The sequence below is a fragment of the Phocoena phocoena genome, chromosome 15, assembly GCF_963924675.1.
Source record: "Phocoena phocoena chromosome 15, mPhoPho1.1, whole genome shotgun sequence".
NCBI classification, from domain to species: Eukaryota; Metazoa; Chordata; class Mammalia; order Artiodactyla; family Phocoenidae; genus Phocoena; species Phocoena phocoena.
The window spans coordinates 30,114,772-30,128,533 of NC_089233.1; the positions used below are offsets into that span (position 1 = coordinate 30,114,772).

The following is a 13,762-nucleotide window of genomic DNA, read 5'->3' on the forward strand; positions in this document are numbered from 1 at the left end:
GGAACTTAGACTCTGGTGTGTGTGTGGAGAGGGATGGGTTGGGATTTTGTGCACTTTTGTGATGCTTGAGGAAAGCACTGGATTCTGTCCCCGGGTGTTACCTCTGCTCTTCCCTCTGGTAAACCCTGTAGCCCACTGTCCTAAGTGGCTCACATCTCCATGTCTGAGCTGGTTCCTTTATGTATCTGGGACTTTGAACATGCTTTTTCTTTTTCTTTCCTGTAATGCTCCCCTGTATCCTTACTTTCTTTTATTCATCCTTCAAATTCTGGCTTCTCTCTCCTCTTGCAAATGGAAAGTCAAAATGCAAGTTATTTTTTTCTTGTCCATAATAAGAGGTAGAGAACTTGAGCCTTTCTGCCTTTTGTTATTACATTTTGGAGTTATTTTTCAACCTTTTGAAGTTACACAGTCTGAGGATCACTTTTGGAACTGTAAAATCATTCTCGTTGGTTGGATTTAACCAGTCCTGGGTCAGGCTTGGCTCACACCTGTGGATTCTCTGTGCTGCCTTTGGACATACCTCATTTACCAGGGAGCCTGTTTACAGGGAGGCCACTGTAATGCAGGTGATAACATTGCATAAAAGAAGGCGGCCCTTGATAGGCTTCATTTCCACATACAGAAAATACCCTTTTAATATTTTGTGTGTCCTCCTTCAAATTTCTGTTGAAATATAGCAATTTCCCAAAAAGGCAGCTCCGGGAATTGCTGCGGAGCTGAGCTTAGAATGTACAAATCTTCCTGTAGTTGGTCTATTCTCGCAGCGCTCAGGGGATCCAGTGCTTCAGAAATAACTCCTTGTGCTTCTGTCTCGAAGAAAGAGGAAGCCAATGGAGCCGGTAAATACCAGTCATGTTATCCTTAAAGCCGTCCCCCAGCAGCACATGCTGGTACAGCCGGTCAGCAGAGGGGAAGGTCTGCAGAAGGAGGGAGCTGTTATTCTGGGACTCAGGAGATTTCTTTTCATCTCTGAGGTCACTCAGTGGAGTCACTAGAAGCAGCATGTCATGAGGGTGTCTTGGAAAACATGACAAGCCCTTAGCGGGACATTTGCTTTCCGCTGGGCCTTTGTGTGCAGCTGGCGTGGATTAGTCCAGTGCTGTGCACAGTGCCCGCTTGTGTTCAGCAGACACAGGACTCAGGTCTGAGCAGACTTTCCTCTTGTAAATTGGGACTTCCATGCCCTCCGCCTCTCCTTTTGTTTTTCGATGGCTTTGCTCTGCATTAGAGCTTAGTGGGTCCAAGCCTTCCCAGAGATGCTTGAAAATAATACCCTGGTTACAAGCCAATTGGCAGCCCAGGCCAATACAATAAACACCCTCTGTGGGCCAACTCTTTGGCCAACATTCCAAGCTGCACCAGAGTGAGGCAAGGATGAATGGGATACCACCCCTCTCCTCAAGTAGCTCATGACTGAGCCATGTCTGGGGAGAGAGGGGTGGACTTGACTCGGTCAAATGGGTAAGTCTTCACGAGGGTGGGGACATTGAGTAAAAGATTGGATCTCTCCATGGTGAATCGTCTTATTAACTACTTGGGAAAATGCTTTGGGAATAATTCTATTTACCATTTTAGGGTTACACCAGTCAAAAATGAAACAAATACGTGTGCATACACACATGCATATAACATACATACAGAGTAGTTTTAAAAAGCATATATATTTAGAGAGAAAGAAAGAGAGAGGGGGAGGGAGAGAGATTTAAAGAAAGGTTTTTAAAGCAGTTTTGACTTCAAGCATGAATGGGACAAAAATCATAAATATTAAAGTAAAACAACCCTCTTCTCTTCTAGAGAAGCTCTAATTAAAGATGGTACAGATGCCCCAGAAGACAAAAGGGAGACCCGTCATTACGTCCTCCTGAATGAAGGGCCCCATTCGCGTCTCTCTGATGCGTCTGCTTCCCTCTTTATTCTCACCACTCCGTTTGCATTCTCTTTGGTGCCCTTGATCTCAGTTGCTTTCCACACTGTGATGACTCCCAGATCCCTCTCTCCAGCCCAGATCTCCTGATCTCCAGACTTGGCACCAGGACTCCCTTACACGGACAGCCCATAGGCCTCCACTTCATCTTGTCCAAAGCCAAAGTCACCATCTTCTTCTCTCAAATATGGTTATTCTCCTGTGTCCCAGCACAGAAAGCTCCATTCTTATCCTCCCAATATCCTCCAAGCCCTCATAGGCACTTGTCGTCTGCTCATTCTTCTGTCTCAGTTCCTGTCTCTTTGAACACTTTCCTCTTTTTGCCAAGGGCACCCCTTCCACTGATTCTACATCTGGATAATCCAGATCAGGCCGTGTCCTTTCCACTTTGTACAAACCTGTATACCAACTCCTAAGAGTGTCAGCAGCTTGCGTTATAATTATTTGCTTGCACGTTCGTCTTCACGTGGACTGTGAGCCCCATCAGAGAAAGGTCTGTTCCTTCCACATGTTTCTTTGGCTGTACCACAAGGTGCTATTTCTTTTTTTTTTTTTTTTTGGCGGTACACGGGCCTCTCACTGCTGCGGCCTCTCCCGTTGCGGAGCACAGGCCCAGCGGCCATGGCTCACGGGCCCAGCCGCTCCACGGCATGTGGGATCTGCCCGGACCGGGGCACGAACCCATGTCCCCTGCATCGGCAGGCGAACTCTCAACCACTGCGCCACCAGGGAAGCCCACAAGGTGCTATTTCTAATGCCTGGAAGGACCTCTATACAATCTGCTGGTAATGCTGACTTCAATCACCATTTACTAAGAGCTACTCTATACCAAGAACTGTGCTGAGAATTTTATGTCCATGAGCTCATTTAGGCATTTCAACAACTCATCTACAGTAGGTGTTCTTATCCTTGCCTCATAAATGGAAATTCAGGTTCAGAGAAGCCAGGGACCTGCCTCAGATCCTGCATGTGGTAGAAGCAGGATGTGAATGGAGGACTGCCTGACCCCACAGGCTGCATTCCTAATTCCTACATCGTACTGAATTACAGCTGGTGGGAAAGGAATATTTTAGAGGAGAAATTAAGGGAGTTCCTCCTATCCTTAGAGTGACACCCACCTCCTTATTCTCACTGGATGCAGCAGATTTCACTCAAACCCAACCAGTTGGAACTTGGGGTATAAGCATTTATCACGTCACACAGGCCGTCTTTTTTGTTCTACAGAAGTTCCACCTTCCAATCTGGCTCACTGAAGAAGGGGTTGTACCCTGTTCCTGTGCCTTGTGCATAATGAAGCAGATGCCAGTTAAAGAATTCCTAGTACAGATACGATAAAGGAGATCTTAGAAAAAGCTAAGATCGATCCCCAGTTCTGGCTGTGGCATATCAGTGTGTTACCAGATCTATCGAGACTTTCACCCACAATGGTGTATGCATGGGGTGCAGTTTTCCCATGGTGGGGTCTCTAATTAGAGAGTGTCATAACTCCCTCCCTTCGAAATCATTGTATTTTAACTACCCCTCCATCACTTTCCCACCACATTTAACCTAGATGGCTTGGTGAGTCTCAAGAACTCATGTGCAGAAGATTTCTAGTGTGTGTGTTTGCTTGTGTGTATGTGTGTGTGTATGGTATCAGGTATCTGCCAAAGGGTTCATCCTGCTAAAAGATGGAAATATTTATGCACACATTATACTTGGCATCTGCATACACATACTCCAATGATTACGTTAAAGAAAATCACGGAGGAAAATTATAATTGAGAGGACACCAGTAAGTTACAATTGATAGAACAATTGCGCGAATTGCTAAAACTGAAGTGCATTGTTTATACGTCCTGCAAGCAGCCAGAAATATATTATGGCTTCTACTATGTGCTCGCTTTGCTTAGAAAAACGATGGCAGTGCATTGATGAAGCCATGAATTCTGGCTGTGACTAGCACTGAGAGAATACTGTCTGTTTTCAGGTTTTCACTTTTTCCTTTACCACTGTATCTCTGGTGCTCAATAGCTGTGGCTCAATAAATATTTAGAGAATGGATACGAGAACGAAAGGATTTTTTTTTCACGCACTTCCCCAAATGAGGAACAGCTTTTAGTGTGGTCATTTTACATGTGTGGTCCTCTGGGCTACCCATATCAGAGTAACCATGGGAAAGATGTAAAGGTGCTAAGACTTTTGCGGTACTAGCACTACCTCGAACCTACAGAATAATCATTTCTGATTCTGCTTTTTCATAAGCTCCCCTAGCAATGCCCATTAAAGATATAGAACTACTGCTTTAGGACATGGATTTACTCTTTGTTATCTTGAAAAAATGGTTTCATCTAGGTCATCCTGGCTATCAAGATTTCCTGCTTCCTGTCTTTGTCCCTCTTTCTTCCTTTGGAATACACAGCTTAGTAGCAATGCTAAAGAGCAGTGGTACAGGAGAAAAGGAAATAAGGAAATTGGAGTCCTGTAGCACCTAGAGTAATCTCTGCTGAATGAGACAGTAACAGCGCCAAGTGAAATGTTTATGGATGTAGTATAGTTCCTATCACCTGGGGTGTCCTCAACAAATACTGAGTTATTAAATAACTGGTATTTTAGTTAAATCTGTCCCCCTTAAGCAGAGATGGTTGAATTTGGGGTATATAACCCATATGTATTCACACTTTTATTCTGTCAAGCAAAATTTCCTGAGTACCTACTATGTGCAAGCCATTGTTGAGGGTTGCAATGAGACATGTACCTGCCTTAGAGTGTCATAGGGCATGAGGAGATGCTCGTAATTGCAAGACAGTATGAAATGTGCCACAGAAGATGCTCTGATAAAAGTCTGTGATGTTTGGAGAAGAGATATATTACATGTAGGCTGGCTGATCAAGGGCATCTCTACAGAGGACTTCTAATTTGAGCAGGGTCTCAGATGAGACCTTCTGAACATGTGTGGGGAGGCCATTCCATGCAGAAGGACCATTGAAAGCCGAAGTCCAGAGGCAAGCGTGCTCAAGGCTCATTTGAGAAAGAGTTCAATGTGTTTGAGACATAGCTTGTATGGTAGGCAGAATTCTAAGAATGATCCCCAATGACCCTCACTCTTCTATAATCCTCTCTTCTAGGAGGATGACCTGTGAATATGACGAGATATGCCTTCTGTGATTGTTACGTTAGATAGCAAAAGGAGTTTTTCAGTGGACTTTGAGTTAATCAAAAGGAGTGTTATCAGGCTGGGCCTAACCTAATCACATGGGCCCTTTTTTTGGGGGGGGTGTATAGTTGTTTTACAATATTGTGTTCATTTCTACTGTACAACAAAGTGAAGTAGAGTTCCCTGTGCTGTATAGCAGGTTCTCATTAGTTACCTATTTTATACATATTAGCTAGTGTGTATATGTCAATCCCAATTTCCCAATTCATCCCACCCCCCCTTTCCCCCCTTGATGTCCATAGGTTTGTTCTCTACACGTAGGCCTTTTAAAAGTAGAGAGTTTTCTGAAACTAATAGCAGAAGAGGAAGTCAGAGAGATTTGAGCATAAGCAGGAATTGTCTGACTGCTGGATTTGAGGATTGAGAGGGCCACATGACAAGGAAGCAGGTGGCCACTAGGAGATGAGTTTAGTCTCTGGCCAACAGCCAGCAAGGAAACAAGGGCTTCAGTCCTACAACCTCCAGGAACTGAACTCTGCCAACAACCTGAATGAGTCTGCAAGTGGATTCTTCCCAGATCCTGCAGCTATGAGCCCAGCTGAGTGACAGCTTGGTTTTGGCCTCATGTGACCCTGAGCAGAGAACCCAGCTGAGCCCCGCTGGACTTCTGACCTACAGAACTGTGAGGTCATAAGGGAGCATTGTTTCAAGTGGCTATGTTTGAGGCCATTTGTTACATGGCAATAGAAGACAAAAGCAGATTGTTTAAAGGGAAAATATGGGAATGAAGGACCATACTGGAGTTTGAATTATACACTGTGGGATTTTATCCAGTCACCTTTGGGGTACTGTTGAAGACCTTGAGATGGGAGAACAACATAAAAATAATAATAGTAATAGCTACTACTCGTTTAGTATTGATGATACACCATGCAGGGTGCTAAGCGTTCAAATATATAAACTTATCTAATGCTCACATGAACACTGTGATGTATTACCCTCTTTTACATATGAAAGGGATAAATAAGGCCCAGGGAAATTCAATAACTTGCTCAAGATGACAGAGCTAATAAGTTGCAAAGCCAGGATAAGAACCCCATAGCCTGTTCTCTTAGATGAAAACTAAACTACTTCTTCAAAAATAAAATGGTGATTGGCATGGATCTTGGGGAAATTTTCTAAGGGACTAGCTATTTAAGTAGCTCAGGTTGAAGGGAATGTAGGTGTGAACAAGAACAGTGGCAATGGCATCTGAGAAATTTCAGCAACAGAACTGAAAGCACATGGCACTGACTGATTTGCTGAGAGATTTGTGAAAGAGAGAAGTCAGAAAGATTTAAAAAAAAAATTTTTTTAGGCATGGGTTTGTGTTTAGGCATTTCTGGACTGAGCACTTTCAGAAGAAATTTGTCATGCCTGTAAATGACATGGTTCATCTCTCATCCCTTCCTCTCCCCCTCTTTCCCTTTCTCTGTTTCCTTTATTCTCCAAAACCCACAGCTAAAATCAAGTGGCCTTTTGTAAAATGGGTTTGGTAATATCACCACCTTAGCAGAAGCTGTGTGAAATTTAATTTGTTTCCTTATATAATGATCATTAAGTTTCTCAAATGATGTAAGCCACAGAGAGGGAAAATTAAGCCATTACAAAAGATTTAAAATTATCCTCTGACTTCCCTAGAGTCATGCATAGTGACGGTTTTAAATACCTACACGGTACAATTTGTTAGGTCACAGTGGGGAAAGTACAATAGGTCTATAGCAAATGAACACATCAAACTGAAATGAGTAATGCCACCTCCGTGTGTGTGCGTGTGTGTGTGTGTGTGTGTGTGTGTGTGTGTGTGTGTGTGTGTGTATCTGTTTCTGTCTTGCATGGTTCTTTCTTTCTTTCCTTCTTTCCTTCCTTCCTTCCTCCCTCCCTCCCTCCCTCCCTCCTTTCTTCCTCCCTCCCTCCCTCCCTCCCTCCTTCCTTCCTTCCTCCCTCCCTCCCTCCCTCCTTTCTTCCTCCCTCCCTCCCTTCCTCCCTCCCTCCCTTCCTTCCTCCCTCCCTCCCTCCCTCCCTCCCTCCCTCCTTCCTTCCTCCCTCCCTCCCTCCTTTCTTCCTCCCTCCCTCCCTTCCTTCCTTCCTTCGTTCCTTTCTTTCTTGCAGTTGTAATATAAGCCTAACTCCAAAAAGAACAGCAATTGAACCATGCTTTTCTGCAAGGCAATAGTCTGCTAATAGTTTTCTAGATTTCTGAAATTTATAAAAAAGCAGTTCATAGAAAAGGCATCTCTATGGGAACATGCCTTGATGGGAATGTTGATGACAAAGATGATTGATGGCAATGATGATGATGGTTCTGTTGATTGACGGGGGGTCATGATGGCAGCAGCTGTCATTTGTTACGCTCCTGTTATATGCCAGACACCAAGCAGAGTGTTTTCAATACGTTATCTCACTTAAATATCACAATATTCTCTGCACTTTCTCACATATAAAACGGAGGTACTTAGTAGTACTTACCTCATAGGGTTGTTGGGAAAATTAAACAAAATATTATGTCAAGTGCTTAGAACACTGACTGGCACATAGTAGATGATCAGTAGATGCCAGCTCCAGTTACCATTAGAGCTCCATATTATGGGAGAGAACTTGAGAGCTGCATGGAATGAATGACTTGCCCAAGGTCATATAATGGTGAAGGCAGAATTTGAACATAAACAGTATTACAATAGAACCAGAATCAACCAGTATGTCATCTGGAGTATCCATCTCTACCCAACTCACAAACCCAGTTTGATAAGGAAGCTGTCTGAGAGTGAAGGGGCATAATTAAGCTGACAGATGGTATAAATGTAAGACAAAAGCTGTACCCTTGACAGCTTGCCTTGCCATCAATTATGAAAATGAGTGAATAGATTATTGAAGTGATCTCAGATGAGTAAATTATTCAAAGAGCCTCTCAGTTGGAAGTATTTCTAGAAACTCCTGAACAGACAGATGAAAACCATTTTTTTTTTTCTGACTGGGTCATCAACTCTTCTGTGTTGTAAGTGAATGCAAAGCCCTGAGCTCCTGTGATAGAGGGGAAAGAGAGGGAGGGAGGAAGGGAGGAAAGGAGAGAATGAGAGGATGAACACCAGGCTTTAGTCTCAATGCTGCAGAACATAGAATAGACTTCCTCCTTTATCTAGGAGAAAGGTTTTTTTTCTAACTATGTTCCCTGTTCATAGTGCCACAGGGGTCTCTGACTGGATAGGGGTTAATGAGACAAGATCCAGCTATAGCCAGAGATGGTAAAGCTTTATCTGATTGGTATATTGGTGCTCCAAGCAAGCTTTCTTTCGGGGAAAAGATACAAAATTTCTAAAATAATTTTGAAAGTGAGTAGAGTAAGGGGACTGAATTTAGACATCCTCTGAATATAAGGCAAATAAATGGTAAGCATTTGTTGAGCACCTATTACAAGCCAAACCTTACAACATTGGCTTTATATTTATTATTTCTCTTCAGCTACAGTGATAACCCTATGATGTAGGTGGTATTCTCTGATTGTTGAGTAGGGAAGACCTGGATATATTCAGTGACATTTTTTCAATAGCTGAGAAAATATTCAAATTTAGGTCTTGTGAGTCTCCCAGTCTGGTGCTCATTCCGCCACTTGACACGGTTTCCAGGATGAATGATGGGAATTTTCATAAAGGACCTAGAGATTCTTGTGAATATTATCTTCCTTGGAGGTTGAGTGGAGGGAATGAATGACAATACCTAGCCCTTTGTGTAGACTTAAATCTTACTCTTTAGGATACATTAATTATTAACAACGAATGTCCCATGTGATTGATCTATATGTTTATTTATCTGTCCACCCAGCCAATCATCCAATGATCAGTCATCTACATAATAAACCATCCGTCCGTCTATCCATCCATCAACCCATCTCACCAACCAACTTTCATCCATCCACCTGGTCAGCCACTCTCGACGCCCCCCGCAATTACCCACTGCTGATCTGTTTGCCGTGTACCTACTCTGTGCCAGGCTGGGGGTAGGTGTGGGTGAAGCCAAAATGAATAATACAGTGTCCCTGCCCTCAGGAAGGTCACAGTCTAGTGGGAGAGACAGAGAAATGAACTTTCAGTTGCAACATAGATGGGTGTTAATAGTAGAGGTAAGCCCAGGGCACTGCAGGACACCTACCCAGCCTGGGTATTAGGAAAGAGATGAGAAAAGGCTTACTCGAAAGAGCTAACATATGTCCTGAGTCCTAAAGGATGAAGAAGAGTTATCTAAAGGGTGAAGATCATTTGGCCCATTTTATTAACTGAATCACAAACATTTGAAGCCCCTTATTATTTGTTCCTCATTTCACAATTTATCCAGTTAGCTAGCTGTAGCTGGATTGCTTCCCACCCACCTACAACCACCAGACCTCCGTGATTTGCTGTCTGGACCTGCTCTCTACTTTCTTAGCATTGTGTCTGTCATGTTTGTTATTTCCCTCATTTACATGCTGATGGTGCGGACAGGAATGACATTTGTCTGTAAGAAAAGAGGCAGAGCAGTGAAGAGTACTCTACCCCAGCAGTCTGCTTCTGGCTACAGGTGGCTGTGTCAGGCTGCCTTCTGTAGCTGCAGCTTGGTTTTCTCATCTGTGCTATTGGCAGCAGAAGCTGCACTTCCCACTACGCTGTTTTTCTTGGCTTTGGAGCCTGGGTTGGGCCAGAGAGAAAGGCAGATAGAAAAAGATTGAATATTCTGAGTGTTGATCTCTAAACTGTGAAAGACTTACCGTGCTTTCTAGATGCTGAAGACGAGAAAATTGGCTATCTGATACCTTGATATATTTCCCCACATTTTAAAAATAATTAATAATAAAACATAATAATTTCTGCATCCTAGTTATAGCCTAGGGGCTTTATATTCATTACTTTGACCCCTTTTAAACAGATATTGACATGAGTACTATCATGCCTTCCCCAGTTTATATATAAAGAAAATGAGGCTCTGAGAAGATTGATGACTGGCTCAAGGTTACAGAAGCAAGTAAGTGGCAACTTCTAGATTTCAGCTCAGGTCTGTCAGACGATAAAGTCAATTTTATTTTGACGACACCATATGGTAGAGTTGGGGGTTCTTTGTATATTGATAGTGAAGGTTGTGATTGCTTTAATTATGAAAACCTACCTTGGGAGCCCCCATCCCTGCATGGTGGACATGCTCTCAGTATTTGCAAGATGGACTGTTAGAGGTACACGATTCTCCACTGAACCAGGCATCTCTTCCTGATCTTAGCCCAAAACATTCTACTGAGTTGCATGAAAGTCTGCCATATAATCAGCCTCTCGCATCTTTGTGCAAAACCAGTCAGCATTCCTCTGCCAACTTAAAGCTGTCAGTTGCCCTCCACGCCTACAATATGCTGTGTGTTCATTCCTCATTACTCCTTCATACGTTCGTTATCTGTAGCCGTTGTCTTTTGAAAATGTGTTTTAAAACTCATTGCAATCATATCTATAGAGTTCTTGGAGTCTGTTTTCCTTCCATTTGAATTATAATTCTGCAAATTAGAAAGATGGAATGGACCTGTTTGAGAAGGAAGGAGGTAGGGGCGGAATCATCTTGATTTCTCTCAGTGTGCAAATAAAGACTCCATTGGAAATGCATATAAGGAAAAAATCCTGAAGTTGGGAAAAGACAAGAGAATCAATTCTCATTCCCTTGAAGGGAGTTGTAAAATGACTTGAAGAAAACAATGTCCCCTTGATTATGCTGTTTTTAACTTTAAAGTTGAAACAGACAATCTGAGTTGGGAGAATCCTGATCTTCATATCATTCCCCACCGTACTGGCCTCCACATGCACAGCAGATTATAGTTGACGGCATATTTTTTCTTTCCATGATTAAAGTGTGTTTGAAGAAAACAGGACAGGCAGATACGAGGTAGAAAAGGAGAGCAAGAACTGGATTTGGATAAGAGATCCTGACAACCACCCTTCCTAGAGGAAAAGCAGGAACATTTACCTTGTTTTAACAAGTGAGGAGCTGAGATTCAGACAGAGTAAGAAACTTGACCAGGGTTCCTTGGCAGGGACTGTACACATCTCTCTCCACAGATGCTTTCGAGTTGGTGCCTTGAATCAACACAGAAGGATTTGAGTTTCATTACCAAAATGACACCCTGACCTTTGCATTCAGAAATTGTCACCTCGTTGAAAATGGATGAGGATTCAAAAATGTGGGACACCCATCCAGTTATACTATAAATCAATCAGGACAGAAGTTGGAGACAAAGATGTGTCTAATCCAGAGCCCAACTCCCAAATCAGTGTCCAAAGATAAGGGAGTGGTACATGCAGGCAAAGCCAGGTCAGCACCATTGTCAGCAGAAATGGGCTGATGCCCTCGTTCCCGCTTCATTGAGCCTGGCACTGGTTAGTAGCTGAGACAGTTAGGAGACGGGTATTTGATCAATTTCATAGGAGTTGATAGTTCTGAGACCCAAGTCAACCCTGAAAAGTTGCCATTCTTTGTATTTCTCAGATAATCAGTGTCTCCATCAGTAAAACGGAGCCAATGGTAATACCTACCCCATGGGGTTTCTGTAAGGATATTTATCCTGACATTTATTAAATGCTTCCTGTATGTCAGAAAGAGCTTTAGATACATGATTTCTCTTAATTCATACAAAATCTTATGAGATTGGTACTATTAATATCCCCATTCTATAAATGAGAAAACTAAAGAATACAAAGAACTGGTTAATTTCCAAGAATCTGAACCGAGTTTTGAACCCCCATTTTTCTGATTCTGAAACCCATGCTTTGACCACTAAGTTCTGTTATATTCCTCAATCAAATTCTAAAATGCAGGGGACATCACCCAGTGCTGTGGGAGGTAGAGGACGCAAGTGGGAAAAGCACGCAGTTTGTTTTTCTGATATATAATAATTCCAAATAGTGAGAACAAAGAGCCTAACAATTGCATTTTTTTAACATCTTTATTGGGGTATAATTGCTTTACAATGGTGTGTTACTTTCTGCTTTATAACAAAGTGAATCAGTTATACATATACATATGTTCCCATATCTCTTCCCTCTTGCGTCTCCCTCCCTCCCACCCTCCCTATCCCACCCCTCCAGGCGGTCTCAAAGCCCCTAGCCGATATCCCTGTGCCAAGCGGCTGCTTCCCACTAGCTATCTACCTTACGTTTGTTAGTGTATATATGTCCATGCCTCTCTCTCGCCCTGTCACAGCTCACCCTTCCCCCTCCCCATATCCTCAAGTCCGTTCTCCAGTAGGTCTGTGTCTTTATTCCTGTCTTACCCCTAGGTTCTTCATGACATTTTTTTCCCTTAAATTCCATATATATGTGTTAGCATACGGTATTTGTCCTTTTCTTTCTGACTTACTTCACTCTGTATGACAGACTCTGGGTCTATCCACCTCATTACAAATAGCTCAATTTCATTTCTTTTTATGGCTGAGTAATATTCCCTTGTATATATGTGCCACATCTTCTTTATCCATTCATCTGATGATGGGCACTTAGGTTGTTTCCATCTCCGGGCTATTGTAAATAGAGCTGCAATGAATATTTTGGTACATGACTCTTTTTGAATTATGGTTTTCTCAGGGTATATGCCCAGTAGTGGGATTGCTGGGTCATATGGTAGTTCTATTTGTAGTTTTTTAAGGAACCTCCATACTGTTCTCCATAGTGGCTGAACCAATTCACATTCCCACCAGCAGTGCAAGAGTGTTCCCTTTTCTCCACACCCTCTCCAGCATTTATTGTTTCTAGATTTTTTGATGATGGCCATTCTGACTGGTGTGAGATGATATCTCATTGTAGTTTTGATTTGCATTTCTCTAATGATTAATGATGTTGAGCATTCTTTCATGTGTTTGTTGGCAGTCTGTATATCTTCTTTGGAGAAATGTCTATTTAGGTCTTCTGCCCACTTTTGGATTGGGTCGTTTTTTTTGTTATTGAGCTGCTTGTAAATTTTGGAGGTTAATCCTTTGTCAGTTGCTTCATTTGCAAATATTTTCTCCCATTCTGAGGGTTGTCTTTTGGTCTTGTTAATGGTTTCCTTTGCTGTGCAAAAGCTTTGAAGTTTCATTAGGTCCCATTTGTTTATCTTCATTTTTATTTCCATTATTCTAGGAGGTGGGTCAGAAAGGATCTTGCTGTGATTTATGTCATAGAGTGTTCTGCCTATGTTTTCCTCTAAGAGTTTGATGGTTTCTGGCCTTACCTTTAGGTCTTTACTACATTTTGAGCTTACTTTTGTGTATGGTGATAGGGAGTGATCTAATCTCAAACTTTTACATGTACCTGTCCAGTTTTCCCACCACCACTTATTGAAGAGGCTGTCCTTTCTCCACTGTACATTCCTGCCACCTTTATCAAAGATAAGGTGTCCATATGTGCGTGGGTTTGTCTCTGGGCTTTCTATCCTGTTCCATTGATCTATCTTTCTGTTTTTGTGCCAGTACCGTACTGTCTTGATTACTGTAGCTTTGTAGTATAGTCTGAAGTCAGGGAGCCTGATTGTTCCAGCTCCGTTTTTCGTTCTCAAGATTGCTTTGGCTATTCGGGGTCTTTGGTGTTTCCATACAAATTGTGAAATTTTTTGTTCTAGTTCTGTGAAAAATGCCAGTGGTAGTTTGATAGGGATTGCATTGAATCTATAGATTGCTTTGGGTA

The 13,762-nt window shown here is 42.4% G+C and overlaps 1 protein-coding gene across 2 annotated transcripts in view; it reads left to right on the plus strand.

Annotated features, from left to right (window-relative positions):
- The window catches only part of GRIN2A (glutamate ionotropic receptor NMDA type subunit 2A), a 369,761-nt gene that overhangs the window by 253,235 nt on the left and 102,764 nt on the right, over nt 1–13,762 (plus strand). The window lies entirely within an intron of this gene.